This window comes from Mirounga leonina, unplaced genomic scaffold, assembly GCF_011800145.1.
Source record: "Mirounga leonina isolate KUSES-001 unplaced genomic scaffold, KU_Mleo_1.0 Mir_165, whole genome shotgun sequence".
Taxonomy (NCBI): Eukaryota; Metazoa; Chordata; class Mammalia; order Carnivora; family Phocidae; genus Mirounga; species Mirounga leonina.
Window position 1 is genome coordinate 34,589,907 of NW_023270415.1, and position 25,415 is coordinate 34,615,321.

At 37.2% G+C, this 25,415-nt stretch overlaps 1 protein-coding gene and 1 pseudogene across 4 annotated transcripts in view; one reads left to right on the forward strand and one right to left on the reverse strand.

The window, feature by feature from the left end:
- Nucleotides 1-13,188: 13,188 nt before the first annotated feature.
- Nucleotides 13,189-25,415, reverse strand: part of LOC118015395 — a 27,282-nt pseudogene continuing 15,055 nt past the window's right edge.
- WWP1 (WW domain containing E3 ubiquitin protein ligase 1) overlaps nt 13,566-25,415 on the forward strand; it is a 112,563-nt gene continuing 100,713 nt past the window's right edge. For all 4 annotated transcript variants that reach the window (XM_035011468.1, XM_035011474.1, XM_035011473.1 and 1 more), the window contains exon 1: nt 13,566-13,786. The gene's annotated coding sequence lies outside the window, so the exon portion shown is untranslated. The remainder of the gene's footprint in view (nt 13,787-25,415) is intronic.

A 25,415-nucleotide genomic window follows, 5' to 3' on the forward strand; every position in this document is an offset into this window, starting at 1 on the left:
AAATAAATAAATAAATAAATAAATAAATAAATAAATAAATAAATAAAATATTATAAAGGTAGCCTATACATACCCTTATGGTTATACTCTGTGATCTGTGTCAGCCCTCTGTTAATGATTGCTTAGTTCAATTGGTTCACACTTGTGCTTTACCAGTTGTTAAGCGTTTGGTATATTAATCCTGCTTATAGATATTAAACTATATACTATAGCTATGGTAATTAAAAGTGTGATACTAATGGTTGCAGAAATAGAAAGACAGTTAAAAGGAAGAGAATAGATGGCCCTGAAATAGATTATTGTTTAATGGAATGAAAAAAAAAACAATTTTAACATCTCGTACTAGAATTTCTCTTGGGAAAGAAATCCCTTTGTTGAGAAAGATATCTTAATATATTGCACAAGGGTAAAAGGTGAGAGCCTAGGCGCATAGGCTGGAAGAAGATAATGCAACAAGAAGACAAACTACTCTGCCCAAAAAATTAAAAATGAAAAATTTATATGAAAAGAGAGTAAACAGAGGAAAAATCCACCCTTGTGGAGAGAAGTGTCCAGTGAGAAATTCCTGGCTGTAGATAGGCTGAAGGCTTTTTGACAACAGGGAGTTTTTAAGATCAATTTTATTTATTTAATTTTTCTTTCTTAGGTTTTTATTTAAATTCCAGTTAATTAACATATAGTGTAATATTGGGGTCAGTAGTAGAATTTTGTGATTCTTAAGATCAATTTTAAATTGTTTGCACTGCTGCATGAAAACCCCCTTGTCTCTCTCTTTTTTTTTTAAAGATGTTATTTATTTATTTGACAGAGAGAGACACAGCGAGAGAAGGAACACAAGCAGGGGGAGTGGGAGAGGGAGAAGCAGGCTTCCCTTGGAGCAGGGAGCCCGATGTGGGGCTCGATGCCAAGACCCTGGGATCATGACCTGAGCCAAAGGCAGATGCTTAATGACTGAGCCACCCAGGTGCCCCCCCTTGTCTCTTCTAACTGTCAATGAAGAATGCTACACACAGAGAATAACTTTCATGAGTGAGGTTTTCTTTTTTGAGGGGGTGGGGGTAGTGAGAAGGAATCCAAGAAAAAGAGTCTTGAAATTCATGTTTAGTGTGAAGCAGAGAAGAGGCCAGCCATGTGGGATAAGATGTATGTAAAAGCAGAAGTTAATTAGAAGCTGATTTACAAAGCCAGAAGAGACCATATAAATATATTCTCTTGGAGATTCAGAGAATTTATAAGAGAGAGATTGGACTTCTCATAGAATGTTGACTAAGGGGTTGGAGCCAATTTTATTTAAATATCAAAGGGTAGGCCAACCTTAACCGACAACTGGGTTAACTAGTACATGTAGTAATTCAGCCTGTGATAATAATGATAATTTTTAAAGGTGGCATTATGAATCAGTGGGAAAAGAAAGCATAAATGAAGGAAAGAACCCACCGTTTATTATAGGTTTAGCTAGGGAGGGATAAAGTCCTACCTTAGAGTTTAATCAGATAATAATTTGTATAGTCAGGGATCATCATTAAGAGTTACACGGCTTAGGACCTACTCTATGCTAAGCTCTGTCTTAGGCAATGGGGACACGGTAGTGAACATAGTAGACAAAACATCCCCTCTTAGAAACTTTTCATTCTAGAGGATGGAGACAGCCATTTTTAAAGTGTGTAGCATACATCTTCGTGATGCGCTATTTTTGGTATGCTGAAAAATATAGTTTTGTTTTGTTTTTTGTTTGTTTCTTAAAGAGAGAGAAAGCATGAGCAGGGGGACAGGCAGAGGGAGAGGGAGAAGCAGGCTCCCTGCAGAGCAGGGAGCCCAATGTGAGGCTCGATCCCAGGACCCTGGGATCATGACCTGAGCCGAAGGCAGACACTTAACTGACTGAACCAACCAGGCGTCCCTAATTTGTGTTTTAGAACAAGGGTCAGCAAATTTATCCTGCAAAGGGGTAATTAATAAATATTTTAGGCATTGTATACCATACAGTCTATGTTGCAACTACTCAATTCTGCTATTGTAGCTCAAAAGTAGCCACAGACGATACAAAAGAGAACGAGCATATGCTTGTCTTTTTTTTTTTTTTTTTAAGGATTTTATTTATTTATTTGAGACAGAGAGCATGAGAGGGGGGAGGGTCAGAGGGAGAAGCAGACTCCCCGCCGAGCAGGGAGCCTGATGCAGGACTCGATCCCAGGACTCCAGGATCATGACCTGAGCCGAAGGCAGTCGCTTAACCAACTGAGCCACCCAGGCGCCCTGCTTGTCTTGATATAGAACTTTACTTACAAAAATGGGTGTCAGTTTGCAGGCCACAGTTACCAACTCCTCCTCTAGAATTAGGCTGCCTGTACTCAAGTTTGACTTCATCTGTTACTGGATGAAAGACTTTGTATAAATTACCCAAATTCTCTAAGGTTCATACTTTATAAGAGGAAAATGAGATAATACATACAAAGTGTTTTGTTTTGTTTTGTTTTTTTACAATTCCTGGCTCATATTAAATTCTCAAGAAGTGTTAGTTACTACTACCAAATTAATGTTTTAGTTATGTATTTATAGGCTCTGAAAATAAATTTTGTCTTTGAGAGTGCATGTGTGCATACCTGTGTTTGTATGTATACGCATGCATACATGGATATGCATGTTTGTGTGAGACTTACCTAATACCCATGTTCTGGATTATAAAAAGATTTAAGAGTGTGTAAATCACACTGGTGAAATATCCACCAAAAGTGAAGGTATTGGAGTTTTTATGGCCACAGTAGACTGAGTACCAAGCTCACCCCACCTTCTGAGACAATTCCACTACTCTTGGAGGACCAAAAACTAACATGGATGGAACTTCTGGGGCCCCAGAGCATTACTCTAGACTGAACAACTTATGCTTGGGAATTGTACTGCTTCAGGAGTAGTAGGAGGGAAAGACTGAATGGATATTAAGGTGAAATTAACCCCCTGAGTTGAAGAGACAGAAAATATAGTTTGGGAAGATGACTGAACTTTGTGGAGTGGAGCACTGGAGAGGAGAAAGGAACATGAAGAAAAGATATTGAATCCTGCATGGTGACTTGAGACTGCTATTGAATACAACTGACACATGCATAAGGTGAAACTCTTCAAGGATGGACAAAAAATGGACCAGGGAGCTATAAAGTGACTAATTCTCAAAGTTCACAAACAGCTTGGAGATGTTTGAGTCTGGCCAGCCAGATTATATGAGCCTTTTTGAATACCCAGAGTACAATCTACTCTAAATCAAGCTCACCAAAAAAAGCTTAAAACCAAGACTCAAAAGAATCGAGTTGATTATGAAGTAACTTAGCTAATATGACAGTTTTGAAATTTAGCATTCTTAAAAAAAATTTAGCACTCAACAAGAACACACTGACAATGTCCAGCAGGCAGTAAAAAATTACCCGACATGCAAAGAAGCACAAACATGTTTCTCACACCAGAAGAATATCTGTCAATAGAAAAAAAAACCTGTGAAATAATATAAATGGTGGAATTAGCAGACAAGAATGATAAAAGAGTTATTATAAACATGTTTAAGAATTTAAAGGAAAAATAAATATAATGAAGACAGAGAAGATATTTTTTTAAAATACCAAATGTACTTTCTAGGGTTAAAAAGCATAATATCTGAAATAAGAAATATACTAGATGGTCTTAACAGTAGATTAGGTACTACAAAAGAAAAGTAAAATTCAAGACAGAGCAATAGAAACCATCCAAACCGAAGTGCAAACAGAAAAAAAGTCTCTAAAAACAAACATTAAAATATCAACAACAAAAACAGATCCTCAGTGACTTATGGGGGGAAAAAACTAAACGGTAATGATGTAATATATGTTATATATGTTTAATTAAAGACGTGTAATTAGAGTTCCAGAAGGAAGAGAGATCAATAGGAGGTAGGAAAACGGCATTTGAAAAAATAACAGCCCGAACTTTTCTAAATATAATAAAACATATAAACACACAAATCCAAGAAGTTCAATGAATCTCATGGAGGACAAATCACATAAAGATATGTATTAACCAGATTGCTCAAAACCATTGATAAAAAAAATTGTTTTAAGGAAACAATAACAACAAAAAGGAGAAAAAAATCTCCAACAACAACAAAAAGATGTATTACTACAGAGAAGCAAAAATTTTAAATTATTTCAGACTTTTCATCAGAAACTTCAGGCCAGAGGACAAAGTACAACATCTTTAAAGAACTGAAGGGGAAAAAATAATTGAAGTAGAATTCTTTACCTAGCAAAAAAAAGTCCTTAAAAAACGAAAGTGAGATAAAACTTTTTTGGACAAATAAAATCCGAGATAATTATCAGTAGAACTTTACTACAAGAAATATAAAAGGAAGACCTTCAGGCTGAAGGAAATTGAAATCAACTTGTAATCCAGATCCACACAAAGAAATGAATATCATTGGAAATATGTATATGTGGGTAAATAGCAACCTTTTTTTATCTTTAAAAAATTGATTCTTTAAAGTAAAAATGCTAATAAGTACTATAGAGATATAACGTGTAGCACTTAAACTTATGACAACAACAGCACTAAGAAAAAGAAGGGAGAAGATGAAGTACACCGCCACAAGTTTCTTACATTAAATATGAAGTGGTATAATATTATTTGTGTGAGTTAAAGATGAAAACAAACATTAAAAAACTATTAGGAGCTATAGCTAATAAGTCAGTAGTGGAGATAAAATGGAATATTGAAATACTCATCTAGGGGCACCTGGGTGGGGCAGTCGGTTAAGCGTCTGACTTTTGATTTCAGCTGGGATTGTGATATCATAGTCATGGAATCAAGTCCCACGTGGGACTCTGTGCTTGGCGCAGAGTCTGCTTGGGATTCTCTCCCTCTCCATCTGCCCCTTCCGCTCGTGTGTCTCTCTCTCTAAAATGAATAAATAAATCTTTAAAAAAAGAAAATACTCATCTAATCCATTGCAATGCAGAAAAAAAAGAAAAAGAAGGAAGAAAGATGGTACAAAAATAAAAGAAGTTTTAAAAGACAAATAAATGTAAAGCTAATTGTATCAATAACCATTAATTTAAATGGTCTAAACACTTCAGTTAAAAGACAGAGATTGTCCTGACTGGATAAAAAAATCAAGGTTCAACCAATGCTGTCTATAACAAAACTACTTTGAAATATAAAGATACAGATATATTAAAGGTAAAATATGGAAACAGATATACACAAACACTAATCATAAGAAACCTAAGTGGATAAGTTAATATTATTATTAATTCCAAAACAAATAAGACTAACAGATTATGAGGGAAATTTTGTAATGATAAAGATGATAAAACAAATGTATATACACCTAATAATAGACCCTTAAAATACATGAATAACAGAACACATGCATCTACAATTACAGTGAGGGACTTCAATATTCCTCTTAGTAATTGATAGAGCAAGTAGGTGAAATTCACTAAAGCTATAGAAGGCTTGAAAAATATTACAATTCAACTTGACCTAATAACCATCTATAGAACAATTTTCATTCTCCCCTACAACTGCAGAAAATACACTGTTCACATGTGTGAATTTCATTTTCATTTCACAAATGAAAAATTCACTGAGAAGCTGGGGGATAAAACAAGTATCAATAATTTAAAAAGATAGAAATAATAGTGCATATTCTCTGACCATAATGGAATTAAATTAGAAAACAATGACAAAAAGATATCTGGTAAGTTCCCAAATATTTGAAAATTATGCAACATACCTCCTAATACCTCATGGGTCAAGAAGGAATCACATAAAATATCAGAAAATATTTAGGACTAACAAAAATAAAATATATCAAAATTTGGGGGATTAAACTAACGCAGCGCTCAGAAGGAAATTTATGCTCTAAATGCTTATTCTAGAAAAGAAGTAAGGTCCCGTGGTGCCTGGCTGGCTTAGTCAGAAGAGCATGCCACTCTTGATCTCAGGGTTTCTCAGGGTTGTGAGTTTGAGCCTCATGTTGGGGGTAGAGATTATTAAAAAAATAAATAAAAACTTAAAAAAAAGGTAAGTTCCCAAAGAAAAATGTACACTTTAAAAGAAAGAGCAAGTAAGCCCATAATAAGTCTAAATGTGGCAATAATAAAGGTGAAAGCTAAAATAAGTGAAACAGAAAATGGACAAATTAATGAAACCAAAGCTTTTGCTTTGAAGAGATCAAACTGAAAGAACCTTAAACTGATGAAGTTAAAAACAAGACATAAAGTACTAATATTAGGAATAAAAGATAAGACATCACTACAGTCCTAAAAATATTAAAGAATAATAAGGGAATATTATGAACAATTTTAGGCCAATAAATCTGACAACTTAAATGAAGTGGAAAAATATTTGAAAGACACAAATTACCAAGACCCATACAAGAAGATATGAAAATTTGAATTGTATATTATCTACAAACGAAATTAAATTTATAATTTAAACTCTCACAAAAAGAAAACTCCTACCCCAGATAGCTTCACTGGTAAAATCTTTCAAACATTTAAGAAATAAATAATAAAAATCATACTCAATTTCTTTCAAAAGTAGATAAAGAGGTTACATTTCCAAGATTATTTTATGAGGCCAGCCTTACCCTGATAACAAACCCAGACAAAGACATAACAAACAAACAAAAAAAACTACACCGGTATCCTCAATGAACTTAAGTTCCTTAAAATCTTTTAAACTTTAGCAAATAGAACCTAGCACTAAATAAAATGTCTAATACACCATGGTCAAGGTGGTTTATTTCAAGAATGTAAGGTTGTTTTAACATTTGAAAATCAATCAATTTAACCCATCATATCAAGATGGGTTCATATCAAGATGAATCCATCAAAATTTCATCTCAACAGATAATCCCTCTTATAGCATGTGATAAAATTTAACACTCATTCATCATAAGAACTCTCAGCAAACAGGAAAAGAAGGGAACTTCCTCAACCTGGTAAAGGGCATATACAAAAAAGAATCTGTGGATAACATCAGACTTAATGGTAAAACACTGAATGGTTTCCTTAAAGTCAGGACAAAGGCAAGGATGTCCTTTCTCACCATTTCTGTTCAGCACTGTGCTGGATGTGCTAGTGCAATAAAGCAAGAAAAGGAAATAAAAGCATACAGAATGAAAAGGAAAAAATAAAACTCTTTATTTGCAAAGGCATGACTGTGTATGTGGAAACGCTCAAGAAATCTATAAAGTATTAGTAGAACTAATAAATTCATTAGCAAAATCTCAGAGTTCAAGGCCAATATTCAAAATCAATTTAAATATACTGTGAATGAGACATTAGAAAATGAAATTAAAAATAACAGTTATAATAGCATCAAAAGTGTGAAATACTTAAGGATAAGTATATGCAATACAATACTATAAAAAATACAAAATACTGCTAAGAGAATTTAGAAGCCATCTAAATAAACTGAGATCTATGCCTGGGGATTGGAAGACTAAATATTGTCAAGAGGTCAATTCTTCCTAAATTGATCTACATATTCACAATCTCAAGCAACCCCAAGGTATGTTTAAAAAAAAAATTAATGAGTTAATCCTAACATTCATATGAAAAGAACCTGGAAAAGTCAAAATTATTGTGAGAAAAAAGAACAAACTTAAAATATTTATACTTCCTGATTTTCAAGCCTTTCTAAAAATTACAGCTAATCAATATTGTGTGATATTCGCGTAAAGACATACATATAGTTAAATGAAATGGAATAGAGTCCTGAAATAGACATTGAATTTTTACTGAAATTGCCAAAGCAGTTCAATGGGGAAAGAATTACCTTTTCAATAAATGGTGTTGAAACAGCTGTGTATCTATTTGGAAAAAAATTAACATTGACTCTTTCCTCACACCACACGCAAAAATTGATCTTAAATGTGTTAGAGACCCAAATATAAAAGCTAAAAGTATAAAATTCAAAAAAAAAGATTAAAAAAATCTTCATTATCCTGGAGTAGGTAAAATATCTTAAATATGTCATAGAAAACGTAAGCCACAAAACAAACAATTGGTAAATTGAACTTCATCAAAAACTTCTGTTCTTTAAAAGACATTGTTAAACAGCTTATGAAAATGTAAGTTTATCTGTTTCTGTGTAAAAAAAATTCTTCAAGACATAGTGGCTGAAAACAAAAATAAACTATTATCTCTCACAGTGTTTGTGGATCAAGAATCTGTGACTTGTGTGGCTGGCCATTTCTGCTTGGAGTGTCACATGAGATCACTGTCATCTGAAAGCTTGTCAGAGGTGGGAGGAGCCACTTCCAAGGGGCCACCCATAGCTGGCATGTTGCTGTTAGCTGTTTATCAACAGGCCTTAGTTCCTCTCTGTGTGGGTCTTTTGAAAGACTGGCTTTCACTAGAACAAGCACTCCAGGAGGGCAAGATTGATGCTGCAATCTCTCTTATGACCTAGCCTCAGAAGTTACATAGCATCACTTCCAAAATTTCCTCTTGGTCACACAGGTCAGTTATATAGGGGAGGGGCTGTACAAGAGTACTGATACCAGGCGACCAGGATCAATGGGGTTCATCTTGGATAGACGTAGAGTTTATATATGTTTATATAGAGAGTTTGACCACTATGGTAAGCCACAATTTGGGAGAAAAGATTTTACACATATATACCTCATGAAGGACTGGTATATAGAATTATATGTAGAACAGACAAAAACAGTTTGAAATGGGGAAAAGTCGTGAACAGACACTTCACAAGAGAAAATATACACATAATCCATAAGTAAATGAAAAGATGCTCAACATCATTAGTTATCAGGGAAATACAAGAGAAAACACAATGACTTACCAATACACATTCACTAGAATGGCTAAGATCAAAAAGGACTAACATTATCAAGTGTTAGAGAAGAAATGGAACAACTGGAACATACGTTGCTGGTAGGAATGGAAAATGGTACAACCACTTTGGAAAGCAGGTTGGCAGTTTCTTATAAGGTTAAATATGTACTTACCATGACCCAGCAATTCCACTCCTAGGCATTATTTACCCAAGAAAAATAAAAACATATGTCAACACAAAGATTTTTAACCACATGGTCATGGAATCTTTAGTCATAATAACCAAAAACTGGAAACAAAAAAAAATGTCCATGAATAGAACAAACATTTTAAAAATTTGGCAAACCCATACAATAGAATAGTAGTGAACAATAAAGAAGGAGCATTGCTACACACAACAATATGAACAAATCTCTAAATATGCTTAACTAAAGAAGCCAGACACAAAAAAGTACATAGTAAATGATTCCATTTATACCAAATCCTTGAAAAAGTAAAATTATTATCCAGTGGCAGAAAGCCTAGGACCTGGGATAAAACAAGGTAAAGCAGCTCCCAAATGAACAAAGGATAGGAAGCAAACCCACCTCTTTCATAAGTACATGTGAAAGAGGGAAATTTTAAGGTGCAGGGAAAACAAGTTAGTGCGAGGTTTCTCACCTTTGGCACTATATTGCCATTTGAGTCTGATAATTCTTCAGTGCTGCAGGGGTGTGTGTGTGTGTGTGTGTGTGTGTGTGTGTGTGTGTACTGTCTTGTGCACCGAAAGAAATTTAGCACTCTCTGGTTTCTACCCACAAGATGGCAATGGACATCTCTCCCCCTACCTCCCCATCAGTTGTGACAATCAAAAGTATCTCACAACATTGCCAAGTGTTCCCTGGGATGCAAAATTGTCCCCAGTTGAAAACCACTGGGTTAGTTTATTTGTTATCTATTGCTGCATAACAAATTATCCCCCAAACTTGGTGGCTTAAAACAATAAACATTTATTATCTCATAGTTACTATGGGTCAGATATTTGAGAGTGACTTAGTTGGGGGATCTGGTTCAACTTTTCTAATGTGGTTGAAATCAAAATGTCTGCATCATCTAAATGCCTGACTGGGGCTGGAGAAACTGCTTCCAAGATGGCTCAGTCACATGGAGATTGGCAGGAAGCTCAAATCCTTGCTGTTATTTGGCAGGATATTCTGTTCCTTGCCATGTGGGCATCTGATAAAGTTACCTGACGTGTCCTCATGACATGGTAACTGCCTTCCCCAGAGCAAGTAATCTGAGAGAGAGTAGGGAGGAGCCACAATACATTTTTAAGACCTTCTCTTGGAAGTGACAGCCTGTCACTTCTGCTGTATTGTATCCATTAGAAGCAAGTCACTAAGTACAACTCACAGTCACTTGGGAGGGAATTAGTCTCTACTTTTTAAAGGAAGGAATATGAATAAATTTGTATATATTTTAAAATCATCATAGTTGGGGGGCGCCTGGGTGGCTCAGTCGTTTAGCATCTGCCTTCGGCTCAGGTCATGATCCCGGGATCTTGGGATCGAGCCCCCCGTCGGGCTCCCTGCTCAGCGGGAAGCCTACTTCTCCCTCTCCCACTTCCCCTGCTTGCGTTCCCTCTCTTGCTGTGTCTCTCTCTGTCAAATAAATAAATAAAATCTTAAAAAAAAATTAAAATCATCATAGTTGGAGAAGGGTTCTTTAACAAACAAGCTGGGGAAGATCACAGACTACTTAGAGAAAATAAAAAATAGATCATCATTCCAAAATAAACCTGAAAGGATTAAATTATTTAATGAAAAAAAAAGTGAAATTACCAAATAAATAGAAAAAAATAAAGACAGATAATGATAGGATCTCAGGATGGGAAAGGACTTGTGAAGCACAAAATAATAGAAGAAAACAAAAATAGAAAAGGCCAATCATTTCATCTGGGATCAATATCTATATTATATTTCAGCTGCCCTTTTTTTGTGACTACCCCAATAAAAAAATGAACAATGGACTAACAGTAGGATACCATATTTGCACATATGAAAATATACCATGATGACCTGAGCACAGTAAAGAAGGACACTCATATACTCTCAAACAGTGCTGTAGGAAAATTGATAATAACAATATAACAACAGTAATTTATTATGTGCCACATAATTCTAGATAATTTTATTTGTCGCAATTCATTTGCTTTTCACTACAACATCACGTAGTAGCATTATACCAATTTTCTGGTTGAGGCACTGTCAGATTAATGAATTTGGCCAAATCTCCTAGTTTGTAGGTGGCAGCAAAATTGACTTATCTAATTGTCAGTAGGCACAGTGCCTCAGGCTTACCATACTTTTAGGGCCCATAGAAATGTCTTAATTTCTTTTAAAATCAGAAGGGAACGGCTGAAGAAAATGTTTTCATGTATAATATTAATATGTTTATCTTTTTATCAGTGCAGTTATAAATATAATTTTTAATATTATCTTATGGAGGAAGAGACCCACAAAGGTAAAGGCATCTGGGACCTATGAAAGTCTGACTGTGGCCTTCCTGGGTGGCAGAACTGCATTTTGATCCCAGGCAATATGATACCTAAGCCTAGGTTCTTTCTGGAAGGCAACTTGCCAATACGTTTCAAAAGGGCTAAAATTGTTCACACCTCTGATTACTTTTAAGGATTTAAACTAAGTATGTAAGGACACAATGATTTATAAAAAGATACTTATTTATAATAGTATTCATTTGAAACCAAAGAAATATTTAATAATGAAAAGTTGTCTCAATATTGATGTCAAGTTAGGGGCGTAGGTGACTATTAGGAGCTTCTGAATGGAACTGAACTGAGGGGAAACTGAGGACTCAGGGGAGCTGAAGTGAGCAGGAAGTGGAAGGAGGCCTGTAGGCATTCTGGAGATGGTATGCAGACTTCTGTTGGGTATGTGTGTGTAATATCTGAGAGTGGACTTGCAAGCATGTTCTTGAATTCATTTTTAAAGGGAGTGGGCAAGCAAAACAGTGAGAAGTTTAGAGGAAACAGTACTCATTAAAACAGAGATCAATGAACACAATCAGGGAACTCTGAAGACAGTTCTGAACCTTGAAGATGGAGGGACTGAGTACGCAAGAGTAAAGAGGCCTTGAAGATCATGTTAATCTTTCTCTTGAAAGCTCTGAAGAGCCAGTGAGAGAGCCAGTGAAAGTAAACAGTGAAGTGACATGCTCAGATGTGTATTTTAGAATAATCATAGTGGATATGGTATGCATTGAACCCTGGTCGGAATTCAGAGTGTAGAAACTGATGGAACGGAGATGAAGAGAACATACATTCAGTCAATCAAGAGTTATTTATTCGGGGGGGGGGGTGTACCTGGGTGCTCAGATTAAGCATCTGCCTTTGGCTCAGGTCATGATTCTGGAATCCAGGAGTCCCGGGATGGAGCCCTGCATCCAGCTCCCTGCTGGGTGGGGAATGTGCTTCTCCCTCTCCCTCTGCTCCCCCCTCATGCTTTTTCTCTCTCCGTCACTTTCTCTTTCAAATAATAAATAATTTTTTTTAAAAAAGAGTGATTTATTTAATCTTACAATTATTCATGGGGTGTTGATGCTGTTCTTGGTACACAGTTCTTTCAAGAGCTTAATTAGGATGGAAAAAGAATTAGAAAGGTTTTAAAGTCAAGGAAAAATTTAAGACAGAAAAGAATTAAAACACGATCATGCTGAGGGGGGCACAGGAGGGAGTGGACAGTCAAGAGGTTCACTTTGGAGAGGAGCAGGGACACCCAGGCTTTGAGACAGAAGGAAAACTAATAAGCTTGGGTGTGGATGTAGGTAATTTGTGGGGCTTGGGTAAGGAGGTTGGGCTAAAATTGTAGAAAGCCGTCGTTGGTGGCCTTTATCATTTCTGAAGTAGAAGACCAGGTCATCTGGTGAGTAATGTGGTCACCACTGATTTCTATTTGTAGGGTGGCCTTTCTTCTCAAAGCAATACACAGAACCAACAGTACTTCTAAGAGACTAGTTGACTCGTTTGTATAAATGGAGATAATAAACCCTTTTTCATGGCATTGCCGTGTGACTTTGTTGCACTGACCCATGTACTTGTTTAGTATTAGTTTTATCATTGTACTCATACAGGAGTGGAGGGAGTGAACGTTTTGATTACTAATAAAAATAAAGTGGGAGTCTTCTGGTATGGCCATCTGTTAAATGCAATATTTACTCTTGCAGTGGGTACTAAGTCAGATACTCAGTTAGGTCAAGGAGTATTTATTAACAGCCTACTTTTGCTCTAAAGCATTTAAGAAAAGAACGCCAGTGCTGGGAGGACTTTACTTCAGGTCATTCACCGGTTCTGCTCCGAACCGGAAAGTCAAGTCAGCACCACCCACGTCCTGCTTAGGAAAGCCTCTTTCCAAATCTCAGCGGCGGCCCCGCCCCTTCCACAGGTTCGGGCCACGCCCCCATCCCCCATTGGCTGGCCCTCCACCTCTCCTCGACCGCTCCGAAGACCCGGAGGAGCGGAGTTTTCCAAAAGCATCATCGGGGCGCCCTCGCTGCGCATGCTCGCGGGAAGCCGGATTCCGGGTCCGGAGTTGGTTTTAGGCGGCCGCGGCGCAGCGTGCGGTGCGGGGCTGGCGGGGAGGCGCGCGCTCGCGGCGCGGCGCCGGCGACGGGAGCACGCGGCGCGCTCCTGAGGAGGGAGGTGTGGGGTCTGCTGGGGTGGCGCGTGGCCGGGGTGGGGGTGGGGGGAGGGTCGGGTGTCGCCGAGCGCGGCAAGCGGGTTCCAAGTGGCTGCAGGCGGCCTGGGCTGCCGGGGCCGACGCCTGGGTGGCTGCTGCTGCTGCCGCTGCCGCCGCGCCTGCTGCGAGATGGCGATCTTGGGCGCGGAAGGGTGAGGGCGCCCGCCACTGGAGGAGGCGCTGCTGCCGTGGCCGCCCGACCGCCGGGAGCCGACAGCTTTGCGCCGGGTAAGGACGCCGCGGCTGGGGGCTGGGGGCTGGGGGCGCGGGTGGGGCGGGGGCGCGGGCCCAGAGCTTCGCGGCGGTGTCGGTAGCCGGGCACGGTCAGCCCCGGGCGGGACCCTCTCAGGGGGCCGTCGGGGACGGTCCGCGCCGCCCTGGCTGCCTTCTCCAGTCCCGGGGCCGGGAGTTTTCTGGGGTGGGGTCACGGGTCTTGCCCCGAGTTGGCCCTGGCACAGGCCCGAGCTAATGATACTGGAGCGAAGTGTTTCCGTGACTCTGCAGCCGCGGTTCTCAAGCTTCCTTAGCCTTCTCTTCGCGTTCCGTCTACCTTCTCTTCCTTTCCCTAACACCTCTCCAAAAAACACCAGTGTATGGACTTACTGCCCGTGCTCTGACATTCACCGCAATTTCGTCGTCCCAAACCAAGGACTCGCAGCCTTAGAACGTCTTTTTCTGAGGTGTTCTTATCACTCCCGGTTCTTCACTGACTCTGCAGTTCCCCCCCCCCAACACAACCCCCACCTCCACCTTTGTGACCTGGTAGGTCCCAGTGACCTTGCAGTTTTTACTAGTCCTTATCTCATCTGTGACCTGGACCTTCTCCTTTCATCTTAAAAAAAATTTTTTTTTAATTTTGTATTTGTCCATTGTTTCTACAACCTTTAAATGATCAGTCCTTTCTTTACTCCATCTTTTGGAGTTGAGCGTCCTATGCTCCTGTAATTATATGAAGCCTTCCTTACCAAAGACGAGTGTCTGTATTTTGACATTCTTACCCTTCCGGGATAAAATATTTTCCAGGAGCTTGATGTGACTTTTTTTTTTTCCTGCTTGGTAAGTTTTTATTTTTTCGTGTAGGCTAATGTGCAAAAAGATTTGAGTTTCTGCTTTAAAAAGCTACTGGTGATAGTGGGAAAGAATAATGTCCAAAGTTAGCTTTCCCCCCCCTTTGGTGTTTTTACCCGAAGTGCCTGGTGTACAATGTATGTGGGTTTCTGCAAGAATTCATCCTTAGGTATAAATCCACTTTACCTGTCTCATAAGGCTCTGTGTACTATACAAGCAAAATGCACCTTTTAAAAAAATAAAGGCATTACTTTATTCATGTGACTTGTTTTTGGCCATAAAGTAGATAATTAGCTGTGACTGCAAATTATTACTTTTCAAAATAGTATTTTTTTAAACTGAAAACTTAGTAGCCAAGTGTTGGGAGCTACTCAGATTGAGAAGTGTAAAGTATGTAGAATAGTTATTTGGTATGTAGCTTATTAAGGTTTTCAAATAGTTCTTCCCTTAAAATGCAAAATGTAAGACATCGAATACCAGGACTTAAAAAGCAGTAAGTAAGGGTTATGTGTTTTGGAAGCCTGGCATCATAGAGGTTGTTGCAAATAAGTTCTCTGCCTTCAAAGAGATATAGTAATCTTTGCTGTTTACCCTACGAAGGCTGAAATATCTCTTACTTCCTTGCACAATTATTAGGCATCTACTGCATGATTGTGCGAGGTATTTGGGGGAATATAAAGGATTACAGCAGTTTCTGCCTTCCCAGAATAGTTAGGCAGGTAGGACTATACACAAATGCTTCATTTATCTTTTAATACATAGTTAATTTTCATATAGAATTCAAATTCATAAGGGGTAGAACTCACATCTTATTTGACAAGGTGAGGTAAGAAGGGTTAATTCATAGAGTTTCTGGCCTCTGAAACTTTTGTTTTTAAGGATGGCTATGACTTTTGATAAGCTGAGAATGGTAATGCAAGCAGAGAAAAGGGACTAAGAGATTAGAGTGCAGAGTTCATACATTTGGGGAGAGGCAAGTGTTATATCCGGATGAAACAGGGTATTTGTACAAACATAAAGGGTGATAAAACTTGAAGTAAAAGTTTGAACCAGTTTATGATTGCTTTTAATGCAAGGCTGATGACCTTAGATTTAATAGGTGTTGGGGGTTTTACAGATGATTTTTGAGCTGTGAATGAAATTATTAAACTTTTGTTTTCAGAGGATTAATTTGGCAGCAATGTGTCGTGTAAGTAGAAATCCGGAGGTAGAAAGACCTCTTGATTGCTGTGGTCATAAGTGATGAGGGTCTGAACTTTGGCAGGAGGAAGGAAGTTGAATGGAGGGAATTTGATGATGAGAGAGAAAATGAAGAAAAGTAAAAATAACTGAGATTCTGATCCAGGTTGGGAAAATAATGGTACCATTTTGAGCAGTATCTGTGGAAGCTTTATCTTCGGCAGATGTATGTTACTTTACAGCAGTAGTTCTTTTTTTTTTTTTTTTTTTTAAGATTTTATTTATTTATTTGACAGAGAGAGAGCACAAGTAGGCAGAGAGAGAGGGAGAAGCAGACTCTCCACTGAGCAGGGAGCCTAGTTCTTAACCTTTTGGTGATTACCGATCCTTGGTGAAACTTAAAAAAATCTGGCCTGGAGAATTTCCATATGCACCTGTGCTTTCTGGATATAATTTTAGGGAAATCCATGAACTCAACTGAAGCTCCCTCATCAACCCGTGGGTCAGTGGCTTGGGCTAGGAGCAGCTCTCAGAATTACTGGAGGCTTTTTAAAACAATAGAATCTCCAAATTCTTCCATTTGCTGATAATCCCTACTGTAGAGACATATCTTACATACACTTAGATACAGTATCTCTTTACATTTGTGTTGTGTACAGTTTTACAAAGAATTTTGACTATGGTTCGTTATTTGCTATTATATAACAAAGTAGCCCAAGAAGTTAAATGATTTGCCTTAAGTATTTCAGTTAGCAAGTGGGTAAAGTGGAATCAGCTGATTGACAATGATTGCTTTCTTTTTTGTAAGAAGATGCAGGATTTACCATGAGTTGCATATAGTTATTGACTTTAGATGATCTCATCAGTAAGACTAAATGATCCTGGAGGTTCCTTTCAGTTTTTAACATTTTGTGATTGTTGGGTCTTTGATTTTCATTGAACTTTCTGTACCCTTATTGTTTTCCATGTGCAGGAGAGCTGGTGAGAGGAGACATGAATTGGGTGTATGGAGAGCAGATAGCAATAACAGACCAATCATTTACTTTTTTATTTTCTTTGTATCTTAGTTTGGGTTTGGGGGGAGGGGGAGAAGTGAAATAAGAAACCTTAAGAATTTTTATCTTTATTCTATTTTCTATATTCATGTATGCCTTACTTAAGAATAATCCTTTCACTTCATTCATGAAGCCTTATTTAGTAAAAATGGAAAGTTTACAAAAGAAATGAAGTTCAGGGTCCTAGTCACTGCATTTCTTCATTAGATTAAGGAGCTAACTCTCTCCAGTATGGTTAAAGCATAATTTGATTAGTAAATAATTGACTTTTCTCCACCTATAAGATTATCTTCCTAGTAGGGAGCCTGAGCAAGTTATTATTTAGTATCTTTTATAGCTCTAGAAACTTTGATTCCATAATTATTAGGAAGACTGGGGTCTTTTTTACTCTTTCTATAAAAATGTGATGTAATAACAAGTATTGGAAAAACCAATAAATTGGTCTTTATAGTAGTGTTGAAGGAACTAGTTGCTAATACTTAATGGAGGAAAAATGTCCAGCAAAAAGCACATACACATATGATTTTTCTACCCTTTGCTGACATTAAGAAGAGTATCATATCTTATATTTGTATAGTATTTGACATTTTTCCATAGTGGCTGTATAGACTTTATCATTTGATTCTCACGACAGCTGAATAGTAGATGTGTCAGAAGATAATCATTGTTTTTTAGATGAATGCACTGATGCTCAAGGAAGTTGGAAAAAAATTTCCAAGTATATGACTAGTAAGTGGCTAAAATTAGATCTAGAACTAAAAACCCGTATTTTTGTTCCTAGGTCAGTAATTTTTTTTTCTTTTTTTTTTTTTTTGCTAACTCTTCATTTACAATGGAAATTTAACTGAAGGTGATATATGAGGAGTTTGAATTTACCTGTTTGGAATCTCTGTTAAACCTTTTTACTGTATAGATCTGAACTTGTCTAATTCTTCCTTTGTGTTAAAATGGTAACCTCATTACAGTGGCTGTTGCTGGGTAATTTTGAAATTTGTAAGCATTTATCACAAAATAGGTATCCTCCTGTCAAGGAAAGAGCAGATGTTGATTTCTTATCTGAAAAAGTACATTGGTGAAATGTAGGTATTAATTTCCTTCTGAAAATTTGTTGACTTTTAATTCAGCTGCTTTTACAGGTGAAGTTTGTTCTCCCGTTATATAAGCTTAGTCTATGGAAATTTGTGTTTTTGGAGCATATAAATCAGGACATGATATCCGAAAGTATATATCATGATATTTCATGATTTTTTCTTTAAATAAAAAGCTTTATCATTAAAAAAAATGATTTGCCATTAGAAAACTCTTAGTATACACTTCAGATACACATGATTAGACAACTTTTGGAACATATTATGTAAAACTATATGCCAGATAATTCCTAAGTTACAAGGAAGACTAACATTTGTCTTGACATTCCTTAAACCTATTGTTTGTTCATACAGCCTGCTGTACCTGTTACATGCCAGGTATTGTGCTGGGTGCTGGGGTACAGTGCTGAGAAGACAAACATGAAGCCTGTCCTCTTGGAACTCAGAGTTTGGTAGGGTCACTAACATTAAGAAGGGCATAAGACTGTCCTCTGAGATTGTATGAATGTTTGGGGTTATAATTAATTACATCTCTCCTTTTCTCTGGGTTTTGAACAAATTATGCAAAAACACAAGGAACCAGGTAAACATTGTTTTGGTCATTTATTGCTATGTAACAACCCTAAAACTAAGTGACTTAAAACAGCTATCTTATTTGCTTATAGTTTTGCTCTCTTAGCCTGGACTCATTTGAGCAGATTGGGTTTGCTGGTGGTCACTCTAAAGGCTACATTCAGCTGCAGTTCAGCTGGGAGCTGGTCTTCTCTGTTTGTCTTACTCTCTTTTTCTTTCTCTTTCTTCATATTTCTTATAGTTTTCACAGCCCTGCCTCCTAAGTGGCCTTTCCAGCAGTATTGCTGGCTTTAACATAGTGGCTTAGGACTCACAACAGTGCAAAGAAGAAGCAACCAGGCCTTCTTAAGGCATAGCATCATTTTTGCCACATTCTGTTGGTTAAAGCAATTCACAGGTCCATCCCAGATTTAAGGGAAATGGACTAGACAAGTATGTGAATCCCAAGATTAAGCCAAACAGCTATATTACAGCAGAATGGGGCACCTGGAAAACCTTTTATGAAGCTGAGATTTAAGCTGCCTAGTGCTTTTGGTACTTTGAGTCTAGGTCTGTCAGAGGGAACGTGGAGTCTGAAATGCAAATAATAGCATATTTGGCTTATATAGATGGAAGTAACTGGCACTGTCGTTGGGTAGAAAAGAAAATTTTGGACCTCTGGGGTTTCACCCTGTATGCTACCATAATGGGGCAAGATTGACTTGCTCTACTTAATGGCAGTGGGGTCTAAAAAAATGCAGGACCCAGAGCCCAGGCTGCTTGGAAGCAGTGATTTACCCAAGTCTCACAAATTGGATGAGACAGATGTCCCAGTCAGCACTCTATGTAGAGTGGACTATGGGTGGACAGAGGCCCATCCCCCTTGCCCTTTTGTTTATGACATTTAGGGTAGCCAAGCTCCTTGGCCAGTCACTCTGGCCTTGACAAGCCTTGAGCAACCTGGTGCCTCACCAATACTATTTTCTGTTTGCAGTGTTTTAGAAAAAGGTTAGGATGAGCCACTCTTCCTTGGAGAGGAGTCATAGTGGAGAGAATGCTCTTTCCTTGTGGAGAATGGGATGTAACTTCTCTCTCCTTAGGGAAATGTAAGGCATAAGGTAATGCTTATTCTTACCAGGAACAGGTAGATTAATTCTTTAGCTGGGTTTCTCTCACTTTATCTTCATCGCTTACCTTTATCAGTTTATCTTAGTCTCAGTAGTGTTGTTGTTGTTTTCAAGTTATCTACTGTGTAATGTTATGGCTAACTGGAATGAAGAAGATGAATGTTAACCATTATTATTACATTATAGCTTCTGAGTGGAATAATAAATCTGTATTTCATTTAAAGAATTTAGGTAGATTTGAAGCATTTCATAAATACTGAGAAATGAACCCCTGCATTCTAGTGCAAATGTCTTTGCAAATTTCTGAAAATAGTATGTTGGCTGTTGTGGGGAGGAGTTTGGTAATTGAATGTACTGAGAAACAGGATTTATATAAATAGGAAAAGCTAGGGCACGAAGAAGGGGACAGATAGAATTACCTTAAGGTGTTTCTTTATGACTCTTCCCTGCCCTAAGTTACACGGTAGTTACAGGGTAGTTTAAAAATATACTAGGATTAACAGATTGTAGCTGTGATAGCTTTTTTTATTTAAGGAAAATGAGTTCTTTTGATAGTTGTCTAGTATACCCATAATTATGATTAAATAGAATGGGTGGAAGCAAACTGTTGAGTCCTGACTTGAAGTAGGATACTCCGGTCGTATATTAGCCCCTGCTTGCCAAGTTGTACTACTTTTTGTGCTTAGTGTGGGGAGGAGAACTAGTTAAATGAGTGTGTTCTGTATAAATCAGGACATACTTTACCATAGAAGCAATAAACTAGATCACTGCACTCTAAAAGTTCAAGAATTAAAGGCATCCTGGCATGTGTTAAGAGCTGTAGCTTTAAAGTCAGGCAGAGCTGACTTCTGTCAATGCTGCTTAATACAGTGTTGCTTCAGTTTCTTCTGTAAAATGTAGAGAATATTTTTCTTACTGGATTTTTGTAAGGATTAATTGAAATAATGTTTGTAAAGCAGGCAGGCTTGTCCCTGGGACATAAGCAGCTCTTAAATTATTTTTACAGCTCTTCATTATTATTAATAAGTTAAAATTCAAACAAGTAATCCACTTTTTCTGTGAGCCACTCATTTCAACTCAAAGAGAGTTGTAGCTTAGCTTTGGCATAATCAGAGCTGCATGTCTAATCTCTACTCTTAACTTAAAAAATAGGTGCCAAAAGGTTAGGAATGAATATGAGAAGGATACTGACTCAACATGGCTGGCAGTCTGTCAGCTGGTAATGGTTTGGATGTGCAGTTTGGGAACTAGAAATTGTTAACACCATCATTAGATGAATTACAATATAGAACAGTCTGTCATTGTGCAGCCTCTGCATCACAGTCATCTGGGATATTTGTTAAACAGCAAGATGCCTGAATATTCAAGAACTATAGTATAGTCCTTGATAGTGGAGCTCAGGAATCTTCATTTTTAACAAATAGGTGATTTTATACATACTGCTTTGAGAACTGCTGGTGGAAACAATCAGTAATTTGGGGTTCTGGTGTTCTCCGAGTCCTTTTTTTAAGCTACGGTGTTCTGTAAACACACATGTATAATGTAAACAAAGGGAGCTTAACATCTGAACCCTTCAGATGTTTAAAGAGGCTTAAGATAATTGCCAAGGCCTTGATCCAGACAAACTATAGAAACCTGATACAGGGTGATTATATAAGGAGTAGGCAGGAGAGGTAACCCTGCAAGAGGCATCCATCAGGCTTCCTTGTTCAGGAAAATTTCCCCTCAAATTCTTTTGAGTAAAGATATTTCTTCTTAAAAAAATGTCTACTGAAACAGTTAAATTAGATATTGTGATTATCAGATAATCTGATTGCTTTTCACTTAGCTAAATAACCTACTCAAAATAGAGATTCTGATTGAAGTGTATCTACTTTAGAATTTGGTCCTTTGGGTAGGAAGTAGATTGGATGGGGGCCATAATCTGTCTCTTTTGGGAAAAAGCTGTTGCTTAGTTTAAGGGCATTGACTTATGAAAAACATTATGAGAAAAGATTTAAAGTTTAAATCGATCCATCAGGAAAAAAAGTTGATGCTTATTTTCTCTAACTTTTGCTTAGAGCAGTGATGTTGACAGCCTGGGTCTGTGTCACTTAAACCTTTCTCAGTCTTGTGACCATATCTGAGAGTGGAACAAATCTTTATGTTTGGGCTGTTCCTGGAAAAACTTGACCTATGCTTATGTCAACCATATTTATATTGTGTTTAGTACACTTTGGTAAAAATGGTAAAAAAAAAATAAACATGCCAGATCCATGATTCTTTCTAAATTTGAGTGGAAAGGATTAGTTGGCATTTGTTTGAGTATTGCTTTTGTGTTTGTTTTCACTGACTTTGTGGCTAGTGCTTTGAGGAGAAAAATAATAAACTCATCTCTCTTTGATGAGCTGTGAAATATGGTGTCAGTGTTTAGATTTGAGTACCCAGGATGGAGAGTGCACATTATACTCAGGAATTTCATTGTTCTAAGTTAAAAGTTTTGGTAATAATAACTTATTTAAACTTTCTTTGTGATTTAATTTTCCTCTAAAATGTTGGCTTTTTAATTGCTTAGGCCTTAAAGTAAGATCTACCTAGATTTGAATTCTCACGCTTCTTTATTGGCTAAGTGATCTTGGTCAAAATAACCTTGGATTAAGCCCTAATTTTATCATATGTAAACTAGGTATTCATATGTAAAGGAGTAGTAATACCTAATTGATAGATTTGTTGAGTGACTTATACCTGGCACTTAAAATTAAGTGAATATTCACTGGGATATGTTCATAATACCTTGTTGATGTCAGATGTGTTTCAGAATTTATTTTTTCTTTTTTAATTTAGAAAGGTAAAGCACTCCATATATGATGTTAGGTAAAACCCCAAAGAAATCTATGGCAGCACCCTGGACTGTCTTCGGCAGATGTTAAAGTATGGATAAGTACAGCAATAAAAAGCCACACATCAGTCAGATTTTGCTGTTAAATGAGTCCAGGTCAGTTTGGTTTTGCCACCAAATGAGTTATGAAGTAACTACGTTTTTATAGCTTTCTGGGTTTTGGATTTGTGGATAAATGACAGGTCCTGTATTTTTACCATATTTTAAACTTGAGAAGAATTACATTATTCTAGGAGTAAAGTTTTAGCTGTTTAGTTGATTTTCTCATTTTGGACAGTTTCTGTATATTTTGGATTCTGATACTTTTAAGAGTGAGGATATCTGGTGAAAGTTTATATTTAGCAGCCTGCTTAAATTCTTAGGAAGAGTATTTTTAAATAGTAAACTAACATTGTGTATCACTTACTCAAGTGGCTTTAAAAACCTGAAATTGTGTATTTATAACAAAAGATTTAACAGTACTATATTCTCAAGTGCTTAAATGTTATTTTGATCTGATCCTTACTGCAGATATGGGGGGTTTTGCTACAAAGCATTTTGCAGCATGGCCATGTGACTGAAATGCCTTCCTTAACCTACTGTCTTTCTTAACTACTGTCCTCTACAATTGTGGAAGGATGGTAGAAAAATACTGGAGTTTCTCCGCCTCAGAGTATTGAGAGTGTGGCTAGAGTGGTGGTGGTGATGGGATAGTGTTAGGAAATGAATACTCATTGCACACCTTCTATATTCCAGATTCTGGAAACAATTCTAGTTTCCTAGAGTTAATGTTAACACTTCCTTTCCCCTTCTCAAAACTCATTTTTGTATCCTCATTTTACAGATAAGAAAACTGAGACTCAGAGAGGTTAAATATAAACAGATAGTAGAGTTGAAGTTTGGACCTAGGTCTGTCTGAGTCTAAAAGATGTTCTTTATATTACATGATTCCAGCATGCTCTTCTCACACTAGAAATTGGCACTTTGGAATTGAAGAATTTGCAAATTTTCATGGCTACTTAAATGCTAGTAAATTAGAATCTTTCATATATTAAGAAACAATCAGGAAATGTTTTGGCATGAACTTAACTTTGGGTCATGATATCCTAATGAGCAGTGCAATGCAGAAGAGCGCTATCCTCATTAGCAGGCTTGCGTTTGTCCTGACATTAAGAAGCTTTGTGTCCGGGGCACCTGAGTGGCTCAGTCGTTAAGCGTCTGCCTTCGGCTCAGGTCATGGTTCCAGGGTCCTGGGATCGAGCCCCGCATCAGGCTCCCTGCTCAGTGGGAAGCCTGCTTCTCCCTCTCCCATTCCCCCTGCTTGTGTTCCCACTCTCACTGTGTCTCTCTCTGTCAAATAAATAAAATCTTTAAAAAAAAAAAAAAAAGAAGAAGAAACTTTGTGTCCCTGAGTAAGTCTCTTAATCACCTCTCAGCTTGACTCCAAACTTTCATGAGTTTCAGTGTTTTTAGACAAGCAGATACTGTGTATTTGAAGAATACCAAACGTTAAAACATTACTGGATTCAAAGGAAAAAAGTCTGGAAAGCAAGTATTATGATATTAAAATACCATACTTTGAAACAAACAACCAATTATTTATGGAAATATTTGTGTCATTTTGAAATATGAGATTGTACATATTATATTTACATTAAGTTTGATCCTTGCAAAAGTAAGAATGCTGTGTGCCGTGGATGTTTTTCCCAGAATTTATGAATCATGATCCCAACAGCTTACCTCTTTCATTGTTAGCCTGTTTACATTTTATACATTATCTTTTTTAGATTACTTGTTCTTTCTCAATTTTCAGAAAAGCATTTTTAATGACTAGCCTAAAAACCCCACAAACCACCCTACTATGAAGTTGCTTAATCTTTAAGTGATATAAGAGAATAGTCCTGTCTGACTGATAAAGCAAAATGCTCTGTTTAAGGCATAGGTTTAGCTTAGCATTTTGGTTTTTATATTCTGTTTTTGTAGTGAAACATAGTAAAAAGAGCATTGGCTTTGAGCCCAGGAGATCTGAAAGTCAAAACCTGACTTACACTGGTTTTATGGCCCTCAGCAATTTACTTAAATTCCTAAAACCTAATTTTTTCATTTGTTGGTAGGAATAATTGACTCTGAAGGGTAATTGAAAATATCAGAGATGGGGTTTTTTTGTAATGTGACTGCTAAATAATAGGAATCCGATACATGGTCATGGTATTCTTACTAGTTTTGGAGTCAGAGACCTGATTCAGATTCCAGGTTTAAGACTGGCTGTTTCTGTGTCACTTAGACACCTCATGTAAGTGCAGTTGGCCCTGGGTAGTCATACTCCATCATTTTAGACTTCTGCTTAGGAAGTGTTTACACAGCTCTTTTTATTACTGTAAGTTGAATCTGTAAGTTTGAAACTTAAGTTTTAAGATGCTCGGTGTTATTTGAATTTTATTTTGTTAATTGAGTAATGCAGCACAGGAGTGGGAAACCTGTTTTCTACTGATATCCACTAAGGCGTGGAAGAAAAATTATCAAACACAAAAGTGTTTTGCTTGAATTTTGCTATTGTAAACATATTGCATATTATGCTATTATATTTTGCTATTGTAAACATATTGCATATTATGAGAAACAGAAATTATAGCAAATTAGAAAAGAAGCTATCTCCAGCAATGTCCACAATAGCCAAACTGTGGAAAGAGCCAAGATGTCCATCGACAGATGAATGGATAAAGAAGATGTGGTATATATATATACAATGGAATATTATGCAGCCATCAAAAGGAATGAGATCTTGCCATTTGCAACGACGTGGATGGAACTGGAGGGTATTATGTTGAGTGAGATAAGTCAAAAAGAGAAAGACATGTATCATATGATCTCACTGATATGAGGAATTCTTAATCGCAGGAATCAAACTGAGTGTTGTTGGAGTGGGGGGTG